Consider the following 7,523-nt stretch of genomic DNA (forward strand, 5'->3'; position numbering starts at 1 on the left):
AGGGAGGGGTTGGGGGAGGGGTTGAGGAACAATGCTTCCAGTTAAAGAATTATTTGGTTCTGTGAATCATGAATAAAAATTTAGACACAAGTGAAATAAAATGTTTTTCATGAAGGAACATGATGAAATTACTAAATGGCTTTACACAGCTTATCATGGTGAAATGAATTAGTTTTGCTTTTTTGATTTGAACTTCTACAAATAATGCTTTCTTTACACTTGTTCATACAAAATGTTATTTTTAGTGACGAAAAGATTTGATTTCATTTACATGTGTATGTTCAGCTTTACATCTAGTCATTTTATGTTATGTGCAATGTACTGTTTAAAGCTTTATTTCTTTTTAAATTTTGTCTGTTTTCATGCTTTGTTGATGACAAATTCAACTTTGTATATCTTGATTTACTATCTTATCGATTTGCAGTTATGTTGTCACAGACTTATTTGTTTTGCTTTGTAACAATTTAAAAAAAAACTTATATATTGTACTGTCATAGACTAATTTGTTTTACTTTGTCACCATTTCAAAAAAAGATTCCAAATATTTATTCTGTTTGCTTAGAAGTGTATGTTACAAATGTGATTATATATTTGTGTTCATAAATATTCTATTATTGTTTCTGTTACATTGTGATATAGAAGTTCTATTGTATTGGTACAAAATTTTTGTGTTAATGATATACCATAGATAAGCTGTATAATATTATTAATAAGTCGTATTTTATTTTGATGGAGAAGGAATTAATATTTATAAACAATTGTGTCCACTTATGCCCATAAACTGACTTTTTTTAATACATCTTAGTTGCATGCATATCAGAATGTCATTTGTGATATTCGGTTTGGAAATGTGTCTATTTTTGGTTTGTGATGAACATTGGAAATGTGTCTATTTTTGGTTTGTGATGAACATTGGAAATGAGACTATTTTTGGTTTGTGATTAACATTTAGATTTCAGATTTATTTTAAGGCTTATTTAAGTATCTTTGTCCCTTATTCAAACTTCAGTCAAATGTATCTCTTATTTTATAAATTGATTAAAAGTTTAAGAAATCATGTGCCATATGGGTATCTCTGAAAGTTTGAAGCATCACAAAAGCATTTCTTTTTTACAAAGGGTCAAATGAAATTTAAAAAAAAAAAAAACAAATGAAGGTCCAATTTTGAAGTCAGTCGAAAGGATAGATTTGATTTTAATTGCACTATTTATATTTTCTTTATGGCTATGCTATAGCTGCAATAATGTAGCCTTGTCAGATATTTTTAATCTGATATATTCAGGAGAGGACCCTATAAATAAAAAAAAGGAGAGGACTGCATTATTGCAGCTAGCTATGCTACTCCTCTGTTGTGTAATTACATTCTATCAGTTTTTGGAATGCTGATTTTCATCAAAACTGCTCTAAAAGTTCCAGCATACAAATCTACAATTTATCCCAAGTATATTTCAGCATAATATGTATATGGAGTTCCAATATTACATTGGGAGTGAGCACATTTAAATGTGTTTTGTGTTCCTCTTTTTTTGTACTTTCTTTGCGTACCCTATTTAATTTCATTTTCCCGTTTCACTTACTTTTATGATTTAAATTGTTATCAATAATGATTCAGGTGAACCCTGATCTATTTAATTTCAGACTTGGTAGTGTATATTGTTAACTGTGATACTTAATTCTGTTTCTCAATAAAGCATTCTCAAAAAAAAATCAAGATTTAATGTTATGAAGCTGCATTCAAAGGATCATACAAATATTGTTCTAGTGGATTTCCTCACTGAAAATAGAATATTGATGAATTTTGAATCTCAATAAGTCAAAAAGGAAGCAAGTACTGGCGTCTTTCGAATAAAACTGCAAAGAAGATGCCTTTTTGTGTAAATTGAAAAAAAAAAAATCCGAGCTTGCCAGGATTCGAACCTGGAATCTTCTGATCCGTAGTCAGACGCGTTATCCATTGCGCCACAAGCCCTCATGGGAAAGTGGGAGTTTAAACGAAAATAGGTCAATTATGTAGCGTTTATTTAAGTACGGTTTTATTTGATAGTCAAATAATTATTCTTCACATATTATTTAAACAGTCCTTAATTTCATATAAATTAACTTCAAGTAAAATTAAAGCTAATGCATTGATTTGACACAGGCGAGTTCTGTTTGTTTTCATACCGATTGAGGCGCGGATCTAGAAAAATATAAAAATGACATCCGAAAAAAAAATAATAAAAACGATGTGTAGGCCAACCTATGTATGTCATAGTAATACATATATGTATATGACTATATATAAATGTTAATTTACGATGTACTTTCTTTTTGCCCCATGAGGGCCCTTAATTGGTAAATAAACAAATTGAATTGAATATAGAGAGAGAGAGAAAAGAGAGAGAGAGAGAGATCTTGGTATTAATTACTTAATATTTGATCAGCGTCAGAAAGTTGACTCGTTGAGTCGTTCGGGCTTTATGGAGATCTCAATCTGAAAATGGATATGGATCCAAGCTTGGGCGGATCTCCGGCGGATTTACAGGTATTACACGACTTCCCACTGAATTGAGTACTCGATCTCTCTACAGCTCCTCGATATAAATTATTTTTTGCTGATTTGTCAAAAGTATATCCATGAAAGATTACAATTTATGGTTTCATCAAAATGATCTTTTTTATCCAATGCAGGATTACGATCAATCTATTGGGGAGGGGGGGGGGTGCTTATTTTTCTACATAATTCTATTGAAGCCGTAAAGTACGGGAAAAATCAAGTTTAAATCAATTATGACGTCATAATGAATCTAGCACCAAGAAGAAAGAAGAAAGTCTAAACTCATTTACTAGATCTTGACCTTAAGGCACTTAGCTGTACTATCTGGACCATGCTACCATTCTAAAGCATCGTTTGGATTGTTTTAGCTGCAGATCTGTAGCTCGCAGTCTGAAAAAAGTTGTGGTGGATCGACGACTTTTTTTTCAGACCAGCGAGCTACAGATCTGAAGGCATCATTTTATGTAAAGGGTGTCAAAAGAAGAATGCAAAAAAAGTATATCAAGGGTGGATTTCATGTCTGAAAATATGTATAAAGGGGATTACTTCGAAAGAATGAAATAAAGATATACATATGATTTCACACCCTTATATTTCTATTGCACCAAGGACAAAATGTTTTGAACGACCCGGTCTTTTCTCAGGCTGAACTGATAAAGTTGAGATAAAAAGAAGGAATTTTCCTCTTACAACTAGATTGTGCTCTATCTTCTAAATTAAAATAATATAATTAGATTACCTGCATGGTGAGTTTTGATTTTATACATAAATTTTTATTAAAAGCAGCCAGAGAGAGACAGAGTAACCCTTCTTTCTCTCCATCTCTTCTGAATGAAAGCCTATCAGTATGAATGTGAGAGTGGTTGCCAGTTAAGTTAAAACTTCATACCCCCTTTGTCAGGTTAGGTTGTAGGGGTATGTAAAATCCTGACTGTATATTTGAATAAATATGTTTGGGTGGGAAAATATCTTACATATATTTTTAATTATTTATCTTAACCATACTCAATACTTGCAACAGTGCAGCCATGACTTCTGTTCAAGGGGAGATAATAAAAAATGATAAAAATATGGTGTGGTTATTGAAAATTTTACATCTTAAATTATAAATTAATTCCATCACTGCACATCTGCATGAAATAAATGCTTCAAATCATTTAAAAAACTGTGCAAGCAAGAATTTTGACCATCAAATAAAGCGGATCACTAGAGAATCTAAGATAAGGCTGTTTTTTAGAATCCCTCCCCCCCCCCCCCCCAAAAAAAAAAAAAAAACAAAACAAAACAAGAAAGGGAAAAAACTCATGCTCTTGTTCTGACTGAAGAATTTCAAGTTTCTTTGTCTAGAACTGTTTCAAAATTTAAACTTCAACAAGAGAGAATGATTCAATATTAACGAAACTTGACACCATGCATCTTTGAATAATTTTGTTCCAATGAAAGTTTCCCCAACTTCCAGGGGGTGAAAATTAAAAAAAAAAAAAAGCAAAATAAGGGGGAAAATTGAACCCTTTTCTAGAACAGCAAGGATACAACTTCTCAACTACATGTACAATCAGAATTTCAAAAGATGTGCTAGAGACAACTGTGTAATAAACTATACAATTGGTAATTTATGTGGTTCAAATTTTTTTGCAATTTGATCCTTCAAAGATTTCTATATTTGCAATTTTTATGATTGCATTGAAACCTGCTATAGCAAAAATATGGGATTTTTATATTTTGTGAATTTATTTTTGCTATTTTAAATAAATAGCAAAATTCTGTTTAAAATATACATACAACTATGGTCACTGTGTTACCAGTTTTCTGGAAGACTTCGAACTCCAGTGGTGAAAACATGATAAAAAACAAGTACATGTATTGGTTTTGTTTAAACTTTAAAATAAAAATTGTGATGATTCTTATTGCACAAATATGAAAAATTTTAACATAAATTCCTTTTTATCAACAATTCTAATGTATATTATAATTATTCTCAGAATAACCTTTCCACAAATGTTAAGTCAATTGAAGGGAGACAACTGGGGTTTTACAGTTACATTTACTTTTTTTGTTTGCATTCCAGAAAAAATTATAATAATATAATAGGCTTTTTGCTCCAATTATAACATCTGATGAGTAATATACTTAAACTGTGCATTTATATAAAAAACACAAAATTCTACTGTCTGGTTTCCAGAGGAGACATCTAAAAATGTCAAATTAAAGAAATTTTCTGTTAATATGGAGTACTACAAAATATGACAGATACTTTAAGATTCATATACAGAAAAAATAACCAAAAAATAACTGTGATATTTTTAAATTCCTGTGTTTACAATTTTAAAATCATACATGTATGTATTATACCTTTTTATTTATAACACTTTTTATGATGGATTTCAGTTTATATAAACATCTCAACAAATAATAAAACATCCACCTACCTCTCTGCTGAAAAGTTGTTAAAATTTAAATTGATTGTTAAAATAATTAGTTCTTCAAATAATGTAACCAAATTTTTTTACTTAGGATTTCTCAATTTTGTTCAATTTGATTTTAAAAACTTAAAAAAATTGCATTAAAAGTGTAAATATGTGTAATTTCATTATACTGCAGTACATTTAAGTATTAATACACAATGGGATCCTCAGTCACTCCCCTTCATATCAATAATGCAATAATATATTATATAATTATGTATCTTAATATAATTTTATCATGATAATACATTACACACCTGTGCATGTAAAACAACCACAATTGTTCTTAAGAAAAAACAACAATGGAAAATACTAGTTTTGTAGTGTCATAGTTTGCTATATTAAACAGCAATTGAAAAACTAGAATTTTTGCTATTGCAAGCAATAACAAATGTCATCCCGAACTGATCCAAACACTGCATTATTAGAGTTGAAAGCAGAGTTAGCAAGTACACACAAAGGTAGCATAGTATTTTGTGAGATGCTTTATCTGAAGAATGTCAACACACAACTGTCATGTGACATCAACTTTTCTATCTCCCAAGAGAAAGAGCCAACTGTTACTAGTTTTAAGGACGTACAACACACCCACCACGAAAAATTTCCTGTCGTTTAATTTTCGCTATTTTTGTATATGTTACACATGACTATATATACAATGCGTATGCGCATTTTGGACAAAATCGTTCGAGTCGTATTTGGACAGGAAGTTCCAAAAGTTACCCCCCTTTTGTTGTACACGCAGAGAAGAAATTTTCATTCGGCTGGCTATAAAATCCTTGATTATCAAAAAAGTTGAGCTAGTCTGACCGTCAAATTTCATCGACTCATTCATATAACCATTATCCACTCAAATAAAGTATTTTTGTAGAGGTACTCATTGGCAAAATATTTTTTGAAGAACTTAAACTGAAAAACTATGGTTCATTTAAGCCTTAAAAAATGCATATTTTTTAATTTAAATATTTTTTTATGAAAAAAACCTATCGTTTAATTTTGGAAAAAATACTTTTTTCATGTAACTGGTTGCAAAAGTAATCTTGATAATTTTTTGTAATTTTTTTAAACGAGCCGTTTTGAATTTATAGCGAAAAATCACCCCCCCCCCTCTTCTCCTTCAGTCACGTTTCTCAAGCGTCTTTCAGACGTGGGACGAAAACATTGTTAGATCTACAAATACACATGAAAAATTCCAAGCTAGAAAATATTTTTTGCTTTAAAAAAGTATTTATATTATATATCGGAGTTCTTAAAACTTTTCAGTTCATTGAAATGCAGATGTATAGGCAATTTTTGACGAAGCCCCCCCCCCCCCCTTTTTTTTGGACGCAGTCATTAGAACTTGATGAAACATGGGTTACCTCGAGATATATATTTAATCTTTTAAATCACTGAAGTACCAATTCATTCATTCATTCATGCAGATTAAAATTCTGACAACTAGAATAAGAGTTAAACTATCAACTACTAGAATAAAAGTAAAACTTATTCTCTAAGGATTTTAATTCCACGTGTCCAATATGTAGTCCATACACATGGCTGAAATGCATTTAATTTCATACCTGCGTATGAATTCAACTTACATTGAATTTTAATCTCATTTTTCATTAAAAGTGAACGCACAATGTTGAAAATTCAACTCTTCTATGATGTAAACAGACTGGTAAATGGAATATATTGTTTCTTATTTATTTCAAACAAGAGAGGGGTCTAAAAGTAACCCCCCCCCCCAATCACACACACACAAATGTATGCATCCTTCTTTTGCTTCCATAGATAAAATGGAAATATCGTATTCGTCTACATTAACTTCAATTTATCAAACTGTAAATTCTCCATCTATGTTTAATTAAATTAAAGTAAATTATTCATGTGTCAAAATATTCATGTACAGTGATACATGTATCAAATTAACGTTTTGTTTTGATTCGAGGAAATGCGCACTGAAATTGTTTACAGAGGTAGATCGTAGATCTAGATGGTCGGATATGGCCAGTTTGCCGCATATAACATATTCATTAATTCGGACCATTTCATTAAACAATTCTATTGCATTTTCGGTACTTACTTAGTATATATTATAGTTTTCAGTTCCTGAGTTCATCAGAATTCATTGTAAATGTGTCTTCATAACTGATCGGCAAACAGGAGTAAATAACTCAAGATGGGAAGGGGAAAATCTCCCACATTTTTAGAGTTGTTCCTCTTTGACCAGTGAACTTTTGGAAACGGGTCGTAAAACTTTTTTTTTCTTAAAAGGAGAACAAAAGAGTATTTATATGGCTAATTCTTAATTTTAAGATAGGCCCGTGATCTGGTAATGCGAATGTTACATAGCCAACTGTAACAAAAGAAAGCAATGTATCATAAAAAAAATAAAGAATATTGTTCTGCTAATATTGATCACGGATACAAGTTTCTTATAAAATAAATGAAATTTTAAGACATACTCTTTCCTTTCTTCCCTTTTTATGGAAGGAGGGGTGGGTTTTACATCAAAAGCGCAACCAATCAAAGATACG

General features: G+C 30.6%; 1 non-coding gene across 1 annotated transcript; it reads right to left on the minus strand.

Annotated features, from left to right (window-relative positions):
- Positions 1–1,896: 1,896 nt before the first annotated feature.
- Trnar-acg (transfer RNA arginine (anticodon ACG)) lies at positions 1,897–1,969 on the minus strand. The gene has a single exon. It is a non-coding gene; the product is annotated as a tRNA-Arg (tRNA).
- Positions 1,970–7,523: the final 5,554 nt, after the last annotated feature.

Source organism: Saccostrea echinata, unplaced genomic scaffold (assembly GCF_033153115.1).
Source record: "Saccostrea echinata isolate AGI-Se365-2 ecotype Australia unplaced genomic scaffold, CSIRO_AGI_Sech_v1 ptg000045l, whole genome shotgun sequence".
In the NCBI taxonomy this organism is placed as follows: domain Eukaryota; kingdom Metazoa; phylum Mollusca; class Bivalvia; order Ostreida; family Ostreidae; genus Saccostrea; species Saccostrea echinata.